The sequence below is a fragment of the Mya arenaria genome, chromosome 5 (assembly GCF_026914265.1).
Source record: "Mya arenaria isolate MELC-2E11 chromosome 5, ASM2691426v1".
Taxonomy (NCBI): Eukaryota; Metazoa; Mollusca; class Bivalvia; order Myida; family Myidae; genus Mya; species Mya arenaria.
The window spans coordinates 53,545,422-53,565,074 of NC_069126.1; positions in this window are offsets into that span (position 1 = coordinate 53,545,422).

Genomic DNA, 19,653 nt, shown 5'->3' on the forward strand with positions numbered 1-19,653 from the left:
AATAAACCTTAAATTACTTTCCAAAGAATGCATTTAAGGAAAAGTTACTTACTGGAAACAAGACTGTAACAATGGATGTATTTTAAAGTGAAAATGCACATATTAAATGACTGGTGGATTCTTAAAAATAATGAGATTATGTATTTTAAAAATATAATCCTTTATACTTTTTACTCTTTCTGTTTTTAAAAAGGATGTAACCCTAACCAAATCATTTTATTTTTGGCCCTTCTATAACACAATCAAGAATTTAGCCCCACATTTCAGAATGCAGGGCTTAAATTGTGTTATCATTTTGATCACTGACATGACATCATTGACAAAATAAGGATTAAAAAATCTTGTGTCCGCCCAACTGACCCTATTTTAAACTTCTGATCCTTTGTTGTTGTTGGTGTTTTGATCAATATGTGCTTTTTTAGTAAAGACCTTAATAATACCCTGATATAGGTCAGTTTGCTAAAGTAACATGGTCTTCAAAAAAACAAACCAAAAACAGTAACCATATGCCTACCTTTTTTGATATATAAATGGAAACTATGAATACATTTTTTGGGCCTAAGCAACAATTTTTTGTTTGAAGCCAGATGTGCATACTGTGTATTTTTTTACTTAATTACATTGTATTGTCTGCGAATTACCAATATCAAATCCATTGTCCTATTTAACAGGATAATGGTTTTGATATTGGTCCCATGTATTATCATTATAAGAAGTGTAGGAATTTTATTCAAGACCATTTGCAAGATGTGTCATGTTTAGTGTCAATATTTTGCTTGAATTATCATATTTTATATTTGTCATTGTTAGATATTTAATTTGTATAAGAAAATGAGGAATAATAAAACCTTTAAAGTTTTTTCCTCAGTTGGTAAGTCTGCTTGCCTATGGCTCCATTATGGCTTGACCCTGTCACACCCCCTAGTGTGACTGAAACATATTTGTAAGGCCAAAGGGGGATCCACCTACATTGAATGTCAGTATTTATTTTAGCTCCACCTCTTTTACTATACCTGACATCGCCGCTTTCACTGAACCTGACATCTGATTGGCTGAATGAATATGCCTTTTAAAGGTTTCCTTATGACTGTAATTGATTTAAGATAATGATCATTATCTGCAGTTATGCACTTAAATTCATAAAAAAAATCATGTTCCTTATACTATGAAAATTTTGGAAGAAATACAATTGACTGTCAATTTAGAATTGATCTTAATTTCCATGTAAATATCCTTAAATTGTATAACATGTCGAAGGCAACATGTAGATTTTCACAGATTGATACAATTGCTAAAAGGCATGTTCATTTTTTTAAGATAATGACATTAATAGAAGGTTTCTACTTTGTGTAAGGTTTTCTGAAATTAAACATTTTTTTTTGTCTTCAAGTCTCTTAACATTACCAAATAAAAAGAACTGTCTTCCAGTTTGTATTATGTAGAATAAGATGTAATTTGGAAGTAACTGTAATTTGTTACAAAGATGGTTTAACCAAAACTTAATGAAATTCCCACATTGATTTCGTGCATTTATATATATATATATATATATATATATATATATATATATATATATATTAATACATATAGCCCGGAATAGTTGTAGCCTGGAATTATAGCTATTCTGGTTTTCCCAACCTAATCCTACGGTACAAACAAAATTAAACCGTTGTAATATATGCACGTTACTTCAGAAACAATAGAGTAATTTATATGGACTGTTACATGAATTTCAATAGCTCGAAATTCACCTTTTATTTGTTAGCGGCATGGGAAAACCCAGTTATGTTAATTCCAGGCTATATGTATTAACATAACAGGGTTTTCCAATGCCAGTACAAAGAAAAGGTGAATTTCGAGCTATTGAAATTCGTGTAACAGTCCAATGACTCTATTTTTTCCTAAGTATAATTCCGGGCTACAACTATTAAGAGCATATACATATACTATCACACTCATCTGATAAATTGGGGATTAAATTTATGTACCAGTACATTATCTTACCGAATGATAGTGATAGTCATTATCAAACTATTATCCTGATTTTTAAGTAAGTTGTTGAGTGAAAACTATTTTTAAATTGAGACAATAAGGTGGATGACATGTTAAGTTATTGAAAGCTTTGAAGATGTTATACAAAAGTTAGAAGTTGTCTCAATTTATGATTTCGAAAACCAATAAATTGGCAGGCCTAGCATTATAAGCCACTCACAGACTTTGATGGAATTGGTAAAAGACAAAAAATAAATATTTACTTTCTTAGTGTTGCAATGCAAAAGATACTGGGGCTACTTTCTATCGAGTAAAACATTCTTAATATATAAAGCTTTTTTTCCATTTGCCAAATAATGGAAAATTATTTGAACTTGATTTTAAAAAAATAATTATTTTTTATCCTGACTATATAATTATTTAGTCTTTAAAACAGGCTCTCTTTTTTTAAACTCTAAAATATCTTTAAAAATAAAATAAAATACATTTAAACCCATTAAGATTTAATTAATTATTTAAACAGGCCAGTCTGCACTGCTTTTTCAGTAAGGATTTTAGTCAAAATCATATATTCGTAAGAACAAGACTGTACACCATAGGTAATTATGACCCCCTCTCCCATAATTATGCATATTATGCATATTTGTATACATGTATTAGCTAGACAATATAAAACGATAAGTGTATTGTATGTATTAGTGAGCAAATAAATGCATTAATAAATAAATAAATACAGATTTATACCGGTAAATAGATTTATACATATAAATATTTTAGGAAAGATAAACATTAGATAAAAAATATTATCAAAGCCTTTCTAAATAGCCATATTGTATTGGCTGGTGGGGTTACTCAAAATTACCGTGCATGGTCCGCTTACAACCAATTAAATATTTTCAATAGCGCTGAGAATGATTCATACAATTTTTGATATGATGTCAGTTTTTTTACATGGTATGGCTTGACTTGATCAATATAAATTTTATATTATATGACTTGCACCATTCACATGACTTTTCATATATATTCTTTAAGTTTTGTGTGATAATAGATCTTTGATCTAAATTAGTGATTCAACACTTAAAGATACACACACACACACATATATATATTTACTGCTTCGGAATCACACTTTACACACAAGACATGTTAAAATGGACTATTGTACTCACTGTTTTTTAATTTAAGTTTATTCATCAAACTCTGTCACTCTAGCTATCTCTGTATTATCAGCATCACACATCAACTAAAAAAATAAATAATAAGAATTATAACAAGAAAGGTTCAAGTAGTTAAAAAATATATGGGCTGTCATTGGACATAATATAACAATTTACCATGATTCCATGAAATATTTTTACAAACTAGCAAACCCGACCTCTTTAGTATTTTTTTACATCTTTGTGAGATTTTGCATAAAGCATCTATCTAATTCTTTGTTAATTTACCACATTAAAATTAAAATATATTGATTAACAGTACTTTTATTTATTTTATAAATATCTTATATGTTGTGCACCAGTCAATTGTAACCACGGCGCCCCCAGGTCCGGGGAATAGCGGGGACTTTGACTTTCGGTCCAGCCAACCCTGGGTCTAATCCCCCTCTCCTGCGGGGACGAACTGATGGTAAAACCCCGGCCAAATGCCCCCGCACACCAGAGACTCTACATAAGGCCAAATCTCGGCTAAATTTGGCTCAAAGACAAAACCACCGCGGTCACCCGGCCCTGCGTGGCCACATAGAAAGTAAAAACACGGCCCATTTCCCCAACTATTCCCGGTATACCCCCGGACCTGGGGGGTGGGGTGGGGGGGGGGTTACAATTGACTGGTGCGTTGGTTATTATAACTGAGAGGCCTCAAAGATGCTCACATGACTGTGACATTTTGACCTTTTAGCAGATTAGAACAAAGAAAGGATTTTTAAGAAATATTATTAACTCAATGAAACAGAGTGAAACTTTATTCAGGGGCTATACACCCTATGATGAAATAGCGAAAGAAGAGAAAATTGTCGAAAACTGACATGAACTTGGTATCAATGTGTACAATGCATTGAAACTAACTAACTAACTGAAGTACCACATAGTTTACAATTAATTGATTTTTCACATTATTTTTCCATTAAAAAAGATTACTAGGTGGGTATACCTAGTATAATTAATTGTTATGTGTGATTGGCTAGTCGATGTTATCACTTAATGTTACCAAGCTCGGTATATATTAAATTAAATAGACAAATGTATACTTTCGTAGCAGTGGATACAACACTGGACTGCAATTTTGGCGATCACTGTTTGAACCCGGTCTCTGTTATTTTTTCTGTTAACATTTTATTGAATAATTGTCCTGTATACTGGGACTGACCCTACTGTTTGTAAAGTCCATTGGTTAAAGAAAATAGATTAAAAAAGAGAAAAAAAATAATTGTAAAGTGTGTGTTTAAGGTAGCACTACCCTAATGAAAACCTCCACTTGAAATGCTTCATTTTAATGCTTTATCCTTTATTGTTAAGCACATACCTACACATCTTTTGTGGGTTCATATGAGCAGTTCAACTTCAAAGCAACCCAGAAGCATCTTTTTATTTTCCATTTCATTAGCTTACATTTTTCAACAGTAGTTTTATTAAAAAATATTGATATTTTCTTATACCTAAGGTAAAACATACTGGGTTTTTTTGCATAATGTTCCAAAAAGGTTAAAGATATTTCATATTGATAAGGAACAGGTCATGGGTATTTTTTGAATTTGTTGATTTCACTGTAAAATGACATTCACAAGGACCCATTTTTTATGCTGTCAAAACATTGTGTTAAAATTTTAATTACTATTTGAGTACAGTTTGATTATATTTGTTGATTTGACAGTAAAATTCTTCTAAATTTTAAAACCAGGAAATGATACACATAATAATAAGAAATTATCATGCTGATCATAGTTTGAAATGATGCCCATAAGGGGTATTCTACCTTTAAATATACATGCAGTTTAAAAAAACCTTAAAAGCTTAGTAAAGATATTACTTAAACGTTGTTCCTCAATGCTGTTATTACATATGCCTAACAAAAAATAACAGCTTTCCTTGTTATAGGTGCGGGGGATAGCAGAGACTTTGTCTTATATAGCTCATTTTAAACTAGTTTCATACTCTTTAGTCAACAATATTAAATTAGTAAATAAGCAAATTCTTACACAATTTTAGTGGGAAATGAGCCATCTCTATCCCCCCTTGCTACAATAATGCACCAGTCAATTGTAACCATGCCCCCCCCCCCTCAAGGTCTGGGGAATAGCCGGGACTTTTACTTTCGGTCCAGCCAAACCAGCTAAATCTTAGTAGACCAAAGAATTGTACGTTTACGGATTTTTTTACGTTTTTTGATATGGCAAATCCTTCACGAACAAATTATTTAGTATCAAAAGTGGGTAGTTATTTCGATCGTGATTCCGGGTTTAAGCATTTAACATCTCAAAAATATCATAAAACAAGAAATATTACCAGATTATGTTATTTTATATCAGTTCCATACATAAAAATGTCATATCCTACGAATAATTATGAGTTTGACGTGTTTTTTTTTTCATTTCTTACTGTCAAAACATAGCGATATATACATGAAGGGCACATGCAAGGCTTCAGGGCACAACTTTTAAACAATTGGAACATTTCGGCCATGGCTGAGTTGTTACGATTGTATTTACGAGGTCTATCTAGAAGCTTGTCAGTGGTGGCCGAGTTATTACGATTTGGTCGAGTTGTTCCGCTTGGCATAATTGTTGTCTATGTCAGTCAACATTCGTTTTATTGGCAAGGTAAATAATGTGTTTTAATGCAAAATAACTTTTCACTTACATGGTAAAATATGAATATAAACCTTTATGATCAATTTAAACCATAAAATACTTCACTTAATACAATTTCAATATTTTTCAAAACACCCCCGGTTTTTGCACAAACCAGTTTAGACGTTACTGGCTAAGTTCACAAATCTGAACACTTTCTGAGGTCTTTTGCAATTATCTTGGAGAGTTTATGTTGTAGTTAGTTAAACTTTCGTATGAAACATCTTTGGTTCATGTGAAAACAGCTGTCAAAGTACAGATTCACGATCTTGTCAATATAATGTCGGAAATCGTTCATTTTATGGACAGTAAATCACCCTTCAAATTAGGCTATGGATCGAGGGCACAAATACCGAACACTTGAAAAGCGGAAATACATGGTCATACAATTATAATTAAAAAGTATGCTATATTAAATAAACACTTAGCTGCAAAGTGATTTATTGTTTCCGAGGTTTTTTCAAAACATTTGCTTCAAATGTAAACCGTGATTTATTTCTATTTATAAATATCTTAACTGCAAAACCTAAAGATGTGCGTGCGCCCTCTGATGTCATTCCCCCATGTGCTACATTTTGATCTTTAAGCGTATAAACATTGAATGGCATTTTTTAGAAAAATACTTAACAAAACAAGATGAAACTTCGCAAGTGTGACCAAGGCAAGCCTCTGTTTTGATCTAGATCATCGAATAATCGATCACGGTAAACAAACGCGTGTTTTCGCCGGTGTTCGGAATTTGTGCCCTGTTCGGAAATGTACCGTCAACCAGTAAGGATTGGAAGAATGTATTACACGTCTATAATTTTAGACTGGGGGGGGGGGGGGTAGCTACAATAATGAGCGATTAGGGATACTTTTTTTATTATTTTGACATTTCATGTGTATCCCTGTAACTGCCATAGTCTAAAAATCGTCAAAAGATTCATTGACGGTCATTTAGGTGGATTATGGGGGGGGGGGGCATGGTTACAATTGACTGGTGCAACCACTGGAACACCATTTTTATTATTTTGATATTTCTTAAAATACTCGTTGACGGCTATTTAGGCAGAGTATCCCCACTCCCTGTCGAAGTGTGGATAAGAAGAGGCCTGTTTCAAGTGAACGTTCTTTACGAGATGTCCTACTTCTTGACTGTCTATATATTCAAAAATCAAGACAAAAAATTAAATGGAAAAAATAAATGACTTACCAATGGATGTTTGAGATATCAATTTGGCACCACTTTAGTGTCATTCATCGCTCTTCAAAGCTCCATAAAACAAAATCATTCGTCTAACACATCCCCGACATCTTAACGCAGATGGTATTGATTACTGTGACATGTTTGTGTTAAACCGGTTTGAAGGTACATTCACTCGAGTAATAAAGATGCACTCTTAAGTACTCCCAGATAAGGTTTACCACAATTAATAATATTGTTTCAATATTCCTAAAAGCATGAAAAATGTCGAAAACAATGGTTCTTATGAAGGATATCGAGTTAGATTTGAAAGAAATGAGCATTACACACGGTATTTCTACCTTATGAGACTATAGTAGACCACAATAAATCTTTTAGTATTTACCAATCATTTAATATTGTTTGCGCTTTCTGCTATTATAAACACGGTTACAATCTTGTTATCAGTAATAAATATTTTCAATAAATGCATTATTTAGTATGTAGTTAAAGGTATATCAGTCACAATTGATGTTTGTTATATATGTGTATGTATTGATTTTGAATAACAGTTTCACTAAACACAAATTAATTAAACAAATTTACGCAATTTCACAACCTAAAAGGTTGTCCTGTTTTTTCCAGTTCTTTTGGATTACCCTGTATCCCCTACCTCGAAACGAAAAGTTAACTTGAACGACATCGGTACGTGGTTCTGGCCACTAGTGCAATTGCAAAATTAATTTTGATGCGTGAGGGATATACTTAAGCGACGATGTTAACCATTGCTTATGCATGCATATGTACTTGTTGGCATTTTGGGTGCCTCATTTCTACCTCAAAAATGCTCAACCAGGTATGAGTTTATTGTATAAGTTATAGCTCGTTGTTTGTAAAATGTGGTTCTTTAGCAGATTTGTTTTAAATACGAAATAAAAGGTGTTGCTTCCAAGGTATGCATGATCAAAATATCCATAAATTATGTATGAGTCCCTTTTGCTGAGTGGTAATGCTATTTATTTGTCCTTGACGTATCAAGCGTAGGTTCACCCCTGATTAAAACAAGACTTTATTTTCATACTTTCATTGTATTTTGTTCTGCAATTTCAGTATCAAAGAGTTAACTAATTATTTCAGACACATTACCTGGAAAATGATTATTTGGTGCCAATGAGGTACGAGTCCCTTTAAGAATGAGTGTTTTTACAATCAGCTAGATAACAAGTTCAATTTTTCCACATATACAAGATGATTTACAAATAATCATCATATGTGTATTTTTGCTTCACTGCTATCTTGTAGGATGACTGGCTTATATACTTTTACCGGGTATGTAGTAAAGTGACACCATGGCATTAATTACCAATAGCGTTTATTTTGTAATGCAAATTTCACCAGCCTTATATTTTTGTACAGTTCGATATTTTTTTTCTAAAACATATACTAGTATTACTGTTTGAGGAAGGCATTTCATGGGCACATGATGCATGTTAACATTCTAAAATGCCTTCCAGCATTTTTAATGGTGTTTAGCTTGGACCAGCTCAAAACCAAATAATAAGGGTTGGAAAGTCTTTGGTTTAGGAGTTAAAAAGTCTTTAATATGGTTATTAAAATAATTCAACTAGGGGTTGAAAAGTCTTTGATATAGGAGTTAAAATGTCCAAACAGGTAGGGCTTGAAAAGTCTTTGAAATAGGGGTTTAAAAGTCTAAGGTTTGAAAACTGAAAAGTGTTATTTTTAGAAGGGTTGAAAAGCCTCTTGGGGTTGAAAGGTCCTGCTCCCCTGCAGAACAGTGTGTATGAAATAAACTATTATCTTAGGTAAAACATTTCATATGGATTTCCATCAATTAATTACATCTTCATTAAAAATCAAGAAAATGGTACATTTTTTGTGTATAGGTACTGACAACCCAAATAACATTTTCAAGCGTAAAACTGAGTATAGCTTTGGTCCCAAAATGAATAAGTTCTTAGTCGTTTGTAACCACAACTCAATCGATTAAAAATGGCGTCTGAGGAGATGAAACCACAGTGACTTGAAGTGAATGTGCTGAATTTTGACCTCTACAAAATTTAGTGACATTTTACCTAAAATAACCTAAAATATATTAAAAAAATTCAGATTCATCAAAGGGGTCACTCATACCAACTATCTAGCATAAATAACTATTTAGACAAATCGAGATTTTCTGACTTTGTAAAAGTGCCGTAATTCAAAGTCACTAAATTTTGTAGAGGTCAAAATTCAGCACATTCCCTTCAAGTCACTGTGGATGAAACTAGTGTAAAGATATTTAAAAATTTGAATTTGTGTCACTGGTTGAGTAAGAATACTTCAAGTAATTTTGATATGATTTATTGCATTCAAATTCATTAAAAGATGCTTAAATCTTATCGCTAAGATATGGGCACAGAAGTATTAGCTTGGAATTGGATGGATACAATGTCAGGACAGGTAAACAATAAAACAAAACTTCAAATATATTCCTAAATAAATAAATAGGTATTCTTTTAAGAGATTTAGGAAAGTTGAAATATTTTCCCATTAAAATGTATTGCCAGAACCTCCAATTGGATTAAGCCCATTGCCAATGTTACCAATTGGAAGATTCCAATGGGACAATGTTCCATTTGGAGTTTTCCAATTTCCTGACTTTTCCCATATTGAATTTGTGGGAAATATCCAATTGGAAAAATTGGTCGTCGGGATTTTTTTTGAAAAATGATAACAAGTACTATAAACGCACTTTTTCTAGATAACATTTTATTAGGTCCAGGGGTATACAGGGGATAGCCGGGGAAAAGGGCCGTGTTTTTACCTTTCAGGTGGCCCCGCAGAGCCGGATGAATGCGGTGGTTTTGTCTTCGGGCAATATAGCGGGGATTGGGCCTTACCAAGAGTCCCTGGGGTGCGGGGGATTTTAGCCGGGGTTGGCTTGACCAAAAGTCAAAGTCTACGCTATTCCCCGGACCTGGGGGCGTGGTTACAATTGACTGGTGCATAAACGCCACCTGGTTGCTGAAGCTCTAGAGGACCTTTATGAACAAAAAATCTTGTTCAAGATAGTTCTGTCTGGAATTCCATACCACCTCCAGAGAATGGAAAATGTCTTCAAGTAAGAAGAGATTCTAAGCAAGTGCATTTCTGACTCCTCCAAAATGCATCTTTGAGTCAATAACCTTAGAGTTGTTTAATACGTATTGCAAAATATTCAAACATAATATATTTCATCTATTTTGTCTTGATCTTTGAATCCGTCAAATAACACTATGACAATGTGACTATATCAAAATTATGACTACATATAGAATTGTGTATGCCTCAAATGATTGATAACTGGCATACCTTCACAGTAGTAGTTAGTACTTTTATTCTGTTAAAACATTGTATTTATGTTATTTGCAGATTCTGATGTGCCAGCAGCCTGAAGTGGTCAAACAATTTGAAACTTGATGCAGCACAGAGTCCCATAATTCAAGAGAATGCAGATGTTAGTCACCTAAAGATTCCTTTTCCGTTTTGCTGTCATTTGCAGAGTCTGGAGGCCAGCTGGTGACCCTGATAGTTATCAAATGAGTCAAACACCAGCTGCTTATATAATTAATACCTTTCCCTTCCGTAGGAAGCCACAATCTCAAAACATCCGCAGATGACATAATATTAGGTATTGTCTGTGACAACATTCGAAACTTTTGGCTTGGAGAGTTAGGTGCATGGCAGGCCCATTTAGATTTACTTGGTAGAATGTTCATTTCAGCGGGGGTTGAAATGTACTCATTTTCTTATTGTTTATATTGTGTAAGTTTGTTGTGTTTATGTTTAAATAATTTCATACCTGTGTCCTTGTTGCTCATAGGGACGCTAGCGAGAAACGTTTGTACCTTCCATTTGGGTAAATCTCAACGTATACATTTTGATGGTAATACTTACACATATTATTATCCCCCGCCGAATCGAAGATTTCAGGAGGGGGATATTGTTTTGGCGTTGTCCGTCCGCCATTCCGTCCTTCCGTCCGTCCGGCACCATATCTTGGTAGGCATTGCTCAGAAAATGTCCAAAATTGGTCAGAATGTTCCCCTGGATCAAATCTCGACCACTTGTAAAAGTGGGTCACATGGGGTCAAATCTTAAAAAAAAGCTTTGCAACATACTAGAGGTATTATACAAAGTCAAATATTCATGAAACTTAATCAAAATGTTTTCCATAATAAATTCTTGGTCTGAAATAAATTTCGGTCTCATATGATCGAAAATTAGGTCACTAGGTCAAATCTTAGAACAATATTGTCTGGAACCATATCATGGTAATGATTGGTCAAGTTATGTTAAAAATTGGTTATGCTGTACTCCTTGATGAAATATGGACCACTTAAAAAAGAAGGTCACATGGGGTCAAAAACTAGGTCACTAGGTCAAATCTTTGGAACACACTAGAGGCATTATACATGGTCAAATATTCATAACACTTAATAAGAATGTTTTCCTTGATGAAATCTTTGACTTTTTTAAAACTGGGTCACATATGATCAAAAATAAGTTCACTAGGTCAAATCTTAGAATTTTTTTGTCCGAAATTGAAATGATTGGTTGGATTATGTTCAAACTTGGTCTTGATGTACCCCTTGATGAAATATGGACCGCTTGTAATGTGGGGACTATGGGGTCAAAAGCTAGGTCACTAGGTCAAATCTTAGAAACACATTAGAGGCATTATATATGGTCTAATATTCATGAAACTTGATCAGGATGTTTTCCTTGATTAAATCTTGGACATGTTTCCAACTAGGTCACATGGGATAATAAAATAGGTCACTAGGTCAAATCTTTCAAAAATCTTGTCTGAAACTATTTTATGATGGTTATTGGTCAGATTATGTTCAAACATGGTCAGAATGTTCTCTTAGGTTAAATTTCGACTGCATTTCAAAAGTGGATAATATGGGTCAAAAACAAGCTCAATAGGTCAAATCTAAAAAAAAAAATTGGAACACACTAGGGGCAATCTAATACTCATGAAACTTAGGAAAGCTGTTTTCCTTGATTGTTTTTGAACAGTTCGAAAATGGGTCACATGGGGTCAGAAACCAGGTCAGTAGGTGAAATCTTTGAAAAATTGTGTCCCAAACCAAACATTGGTAATGAATAGTCAGTTATGTTCGAATTTGGTCATAATGTTTGCCTTAATAAAATCTTACAAGAATTTTAAAATTGGGCACATGGGGTCAAAAACTAGGTCACTAGGTCATATTTTACAGAAATCTTGGGAACACTCTAGAGGCAATACATAGATCTGCTCTCATTTCCATGAAAGTTAATCAGATTGTATGCCTTGATGAAATCTACGAATAGTTTGAAACTATTAGGTCATGTTGGATCAAAAATGAGGTCACTGTGACAACTCTTAAAAAAACTTTTGGACACTCTTAAGGCTATATTTTTTGCAATACATCTGGACAAATCTTCATGAAACTTGATCAGAATGTTTGCCTTGATAAAATATTAGATAAGTTTGGAACTGGGTACCATGGAGTCATAAACTATGTTTCTTGGTCAATTCTAAATGCAACATTTAAGGAATGAATTGCGGGCTTGATGTCATTATCGGGGTATGAACGCAATTGGGCTGGTCAAAGAGTGTGGAGTCCGAAGGACTCCACGAGTACTTTGACCAGCCCAATTGCGTTCATATCCACGATAATGACATCAAGCCCGCAATTCATTACTTATATTTACACCAATAGTTCATTATTTCATTCAAGAATTGTTAAAAAAAACTTAATTTCATTTTAAAAAAAAACTTTTCAGTAACCCATTCCTACCCATTCTGTAAATAGAACGACCCGGAGCATTTTTTTCAAATGACGTCACAATATCGCGGGAAAAGATCAACCACTTGAAATCACTTTTAAACGTAAAATTCAAACAGTTATGGCAACTACACATTTAAAATTTAAAAAAGCTAACACTTTCTAAAATGTTGATTTATATTTAACGGGACCTTCTGACACAATACAAACAATAACAAGATAAATATTTTTCATGTATATTGTTATGCAAGGAATTGCGATCCGAACATATCCGAAGATGTTGCGTTCATCGATTGATGAACGCAATTGCCGAAATGACGTTCATTTAAGGAATGGAAGTTGAGGTTTAAATATTATATACACTATTTTTTTTTATTTTAAACAGTTGCAATCAAACTCAAACTCATATATAATTATTTCACCAACAATTGATTCCCATTTTTGACTTAGCCCAATCACGTGGGGGTTATCAATTCAACGAATTTGCTTGTTTGCTTGTTGTTTTCAGACAGACAGACATGCGAATTGGTGAATGTACGGACAATTTGATTGCTAGATAAATTATATGAGTAAAAACGATACTAGTCTGCTGGCTATTACGAAAGAGACAACAAGCTGTAACTAGAACGATGTATACTCAAAAAAGGAGGAAAAGTGTAATCAGGAAAATATTTCTAATGCCACATTAGTGTCACAAAAAAACTGTTAACAATTTAACAGGAATACAAGAATATTGAATGTGTTTCCGGCAGTGTGCCCCAAGGGTTGGATTGTTCATTTCTACCAAAAGCACATAGTATAAAAAGTCGCGTTCATTGTTTTATAACAGACTTCATGGCCTGCAGTAATTTTAAATTCACTGTTCACATTCCTTGAACATTGTAGTTCTACAGATCTTAAATAGTTTTGTCCTTTATTGTTGTTTGTTTCAAATCGTAATTTTGGGATGAAGTTAGCCTTTTTGACCTGTCCTCATTGAAATTGCATATAATTTAACATAACAATATTTCAAGTTTGCGCGTTTTTTTTTCATTTGGATGGAAAACTGATTTGTCCAGCCTTGGTCACAGAGACACTTGTCATGTACATGTGTTTTCAAGATTGACATTAAAGCTGCATTCTCACAGATTGACCATTATAACAACTTCTTTATTTTTTGTCTTGGAAAGAGCATTTTTTTTGCGTAAATATCAGCAAACCAATGATAAAAGATTGCTGACCTAAAACCAGATCGTAGATTTTCATATTTCCATTCAAAAATTAATGTTATATGGCTGAAACCGTTACTAACGGTTTAAGAAAAATGCATAATACATCAATTTTTTAACTCAAATATAAAAATCTGATATCTGATTTTTTGTCAGTAGTCTTATATAACTGGTTTCCATAGATTTTCGCAAAAAATGGCTCTTTCTTAGACAAAAAATAAAAAAGATGTCAAAATGTCCAATGTGTGAGAATGCAGCTTTAAATATCAAGTTTGTTAGTAATTAACAAACACAAAACCTTTTTTCCCAAACACTTAGGCTGTTATTGATTTACATTTTAAAGGAGAGCTTGATGCTTAACCCCTAAATAAAGTGTATCATTGACCTTGATGGTATCTGGTCGGACAATTAACTCTAAAATTTTGATGTTGTAAGGATTTTGTTTCAGCGGTATTTTGTAATCCTTTGTGCGTTTGTGTAATGGGACGTAAGTGGAAACATATTTACGGATCGACGTAGTTTGAGTTTCGTCCCTTAAAAGATGAACACTAAATATGTGTACATTATCCAGGACAATTCATATACGGGGACCATGACGAAATACATGATATCAACTCTATTAATTATTCACTCTAAATGGAATGACAAGGTGCATTGTAAACCTTAACTTATTCTCTACTATTTTGTGTTAAAAATTGTTGTTATACATAATACGGTTATGAACTTGTTTGACAAAATGGCGAAGTGTATTCACATTCACTTGTTTGAGCTAACCACAAAAATTGAGGTTTTACTTGTGCGTTTGTCGTTTTAAGGTGCTTTATAATGTATTTACTTCCTGATTTAAAGTGCTAATTATTGTGCTACTTCAACATTGACAGGTCATACACTTGATTTAAGAGATTTTTTCAGTCGTATTTAGTGCAGTTAACTTCCTGCTTGCTCACATTTGTAAAAACATAATACAAGGATGCAACTTAAATGCATTCCTTACAAAAGTTTCAGTAAAATATAATAAGTATGGTATAATAAGACAGACCTTATGTTTACGTGTTTGGTGCACCATGCTTTTCATATTGAATATACAGTTATTGACACTAAAAAAACACACAAATATCCATAATATCCATAAAGTATAAACACATTTGTTTTAATTAACCCTTATAGTAATATATAAAAAAAACAGAGCGGTATAATTGGTGTTGTGTTGTTCGAATGTGTTTGGTTCCATTGATATATTACAATGATTTCTGGAAGTACATTGCATGGTCTTTCTGCACATGACACAATCACGTTGCATGTGTATGGTAATAAAAGTGTCGGCATATTGTGAATTAGCGTAGAGATATGTGTTATGTATGTGGTGATATAATTAAATCAATATAATAAGATTTCGTATTAAATGTCACTTTTCCCCTCCCCACAAATGCCGATTTAATATAAGACTAACAGTCGCGAAAGCTGACAGTGTCGAATACTGTGGTATTTCCGTATGCATTTTTAATGGTTGTTAGACCTTTGACATTAACAGTAATTTCTCCAAGCTTGCACGTGATTGACATAAACAAAGTAAGGCAGGCTCTTTTGATTCCCAATAGCTGAATACAATTTATTGAGTTTTTTCTCGCATCTGAAAGAAGTACTCCAAGGTTATTCTATATATGTGGCAAACATACAATAGCTTCTACTCCGTACGACTTTACGCATATAAAATGTAATTTAATATCAATCAGTAAAACAACGCTTAAATTACTTTGTTTCTCTTAAGGGTAATACTCATTATTTCCCTATATTAAATTTTCAGATACAGAAGCTTCTTAAAGTCTTATTTTATCAAATATTTCCAGAAGAGTTTTTTCCGGAATACGTGTCCTTGTTCAGAGAGATGAATGTGGATTTGTTAATGTGGCCAAAAAAGACTCATTTCCCACATTGCGCATTGTGTACTGCATAGTGTGAACAGCGAAAATTGATCTACTTAAAGGATTCTGGCAAGTTCCCCTTACATATCAAGCTAAAGAGATATCACCTTCTATAGCAACTGATGGTTTATACCAGTACAAGGCTACATCATTTTGAAAAAAAATGCCAGCCGCATTTCATGTGCTCGTTAAGCTTTTGAGAATCGTGCTCTGACAGATTGAATGACCATCTTCAGAAAAAACAGGGGTTTCTTTGATCGACTAACGATAAATAAATTCAAACCATAATTAGTTAATATGTTAATGCTTACAGCCAAAAAACAGTAACAGGTGGCAGTTCTGGGGACTTTCAAGCCAGGATATTCAGGGTGAGGAATCGCGTGACTTCAACGGGGTTCTCACATGTGTCACCACTGTTCAAAACCGATGGTAACAAGCAAGAAAGTGACAGTAATTTCTAAATAACTTTTTTGAAAGAAAATATAAGGAAATATTTCTTAGCCTGTAAAAGACTATGCTATTTTCTGCTTCTACAAGTGTGAACTAATTTGGATTTGCTTGTATTTTAACGATGGAATCCTTGGCCAAAATTTCAATTCAACGGGATTTTGTAGAACGATACAATTCTTCTCATAACACGCATTTTATATTTAATGAGTAGTTTGAACTATTCTCTCAACTGTGAGGTTAATTCATTCAACATTGAACTATTATTCCAAATGATATTTCTTTCATGAAATGAATGTATATCCACCCATTTGATCGAATTTAAAAATGTTGAATTTATGTTCTAGGTAGGCCGTCATGGTGATACGTCCAAATTATCCATTGTCACTCTATAAGAGACGGATCCAATCCTCATATGTTACACCGAATGTTAACAAAAGATGAATAAATTCAATTGATGAAGTGATGAGTACATCCAAATGGAAGACAAAATATACTCCAGCCAACTCCGTTTCATGTACATTCCCTGGTAAAAGAAAGTCAACAGTCAAGAAATGATTGAACTACGTTTCAATGTACAATTATTCATTAAAATATTGATTAGAAGAAATAAATGATTACATGTGTTGCTGGTTGGATCCATTTCATTTGTATGTGACGTCATTATAAACTATTTATTTCTTTTTCATGATGACCCTTTGAGTGAAATGATTCAAAACGTCGCGCTCATAATGTATAAATTCAACCCTTTTAAGTTATAGATAGTATAGATAAGTGTAGTGGATGCAATAACAATTTCTTTGATATGTGTTTGCATATTACATAAGTAAAGTCATGTTGTTGTTAACATGAATATAATCATTTACCATTGTTGTTTGGCATGGCTTTCGTACAACTTTGAATACATTATACATCGGAAATGTGTACACAAATGATAAAACTATATGATTTTTTAAAATAGGTATAGCTTCCTTTTTCAAAAAGGAAACGTATTTACGGCAGTCTATTTTATCAGAATCTGAAAATGAGTTACAAAATAGCCTGTTGTTGTTATAAGATTACTGACATAGATAGATAGTTTTTCACATAAATATTCGTGTAAATGCAGATAAAACAAAGGTTATTATTTAAAAAAAGCGAAATTTAAAATTTGTGTATCAAGGGCTTGAGTTTGAAATTGTGAATAAATTGACTTATCAAGGAATAGTATTTAGCACTGGTGTGTAAGCACAACGTTTTACATTTGGTCAGGATGCTATGAATTATTTTACAAGCTTAATTCGGGCCTAGTAAAATTTCCTGCCACAGAAACATGCCCTCATTTATCTTTGTTTCATCAATAAATATATCTTGTTTTAAACTATGGTTGTGAAGTTTTGGTTCTTCAAGATAGCATTAAGTTAGAAAGAGTTTATTCCAAGTTCTGTAAAGAAAAACTGCGTGTTAGAACCCAAACTCAGAACAATTTTGTGTATGGAGAACTTGGTAGAATACAATAACTAATAATATGAATTATAAATGCGATTACCTCTTTGTTAAAGATTTTACAATGTGATGATATTAAATATGTTAAAGCTGTTTAAACAAAATCGTATACAGATTTAGAAAGATAGCCAAATTGTTAGTCATGGGCAAAAGTTATTTAAGATATATAACAATCAATTGGATTTTATTATGTATGTTTATTTCAAAGTGTTGGTGATTTTATATTTATTTGTGAAATGTAACCGAGACTAAAATGTAAAAAAATGGTTTGCTGAATTTAATAATTCATCTAAAGCAAAAACGTTTGTATTGTTCGCAGACTGTAAGTTGCAGCCATTTTTGTGTGCTGTAAATATATACTAAATAAATACATATGCAAGACACAGGACGGACTGCATTTCAAATAAAATTACATTTGGTTCACGAGGCTACATGTATTTCATGAATGAGCTTTATATGATTAAATATAAGTTACAACTACCCGGCAAACTGTAACTCTGCATTATGATAAGCAAGGATGAACGAGAGTTTACACTTTCTATTATTTGTGTTAACAAAGAGGCAGATCTAAAAGGGCAAAGGGTGGGGGGGACGAGGATTCAACCAATATAGATAAAATATTAAAATTCAGAAGTATATTAGTTTAAATTTTATATCAAATATATCCCGCCATGTAACCATAAGCGCGTGATTGAAATGGAATTGCCCCTCAAATTTCAAAGACAGATTAAAAACAATGGAACAGCAATCTGATGCATTAGTCTTAGTAAAACATTGAACAGCAAACTGATGCTTTTTCATGATTTGGGCAATCTTAATTTTAGTCTTTAAGTTAGTAAAAATAGAACAGCAAACTGATGCTTTTTCATGATTTGGGCAATCTTAATTTTAGTCTTAGTAAAAAACTTTTCAGTGGGACTAACTTTCAGCATATAACTGGTCAACCACGTCTGAGAACGAAGTTCAGATCCGGAAAAATAAACAATGAAGTTGTTCGCGAATTTGTATTACATTGTCAAATTCAAAACATCACATTATAATTTACCCTCGATAGATGTAAAATATGTGTTAATGCATTGTGATATTTAAGTCATTTGACTTAAATGATCCAAGCGTAACATTAACATTTTTTAAATATGTGGGAGTCTGCGAAGCTACTGTTCGAGATTAGATGCTATTTTTTTAAATGCATATAATGCCAAAGTTGTAATATGTATATATGGTGTGTGTTAAAGGGACTGTACTCTATATGATGAACTAGCGAAAAAAAAAATGTCGAACACTGACTTAATCTTGGTATCGATGTTTACAATGCATTGAAACTTACTAAGGCCTAAAAAAATACATTTGGTTCGGGTTACCCGACCTTACCTACGGAATAGGCGCCGACCCTACCGTTTTTATAGTCAGTTTGAAAAAAAAAAGTGAAAAACTAAAACTTTTTTTTAATTGCTTTTCAATATGAAGTTTAAAACCTTAAATGCTTATACAGAAGATAACTTTAACACCATTCTCCAATGTTGAAAATAACATTCTTATATAAAGCCACGGACCTATAAACCATGGATTCGCAACTGCCCGATATCGGTGAAACGATAAGAAATAATAATTTACCCACAATCCTTAGCGCGCGCTCGGCAAATATCGGGACATTCCGCCGTATCTCCGATCGGTGATTAACGGTGATCTTCGGTTGTTTCCGCCAACTATGCTGATAATTATTTTTTGACACCTACAGGTCGTATGTAATACGTTTGTAGTTTGTCTT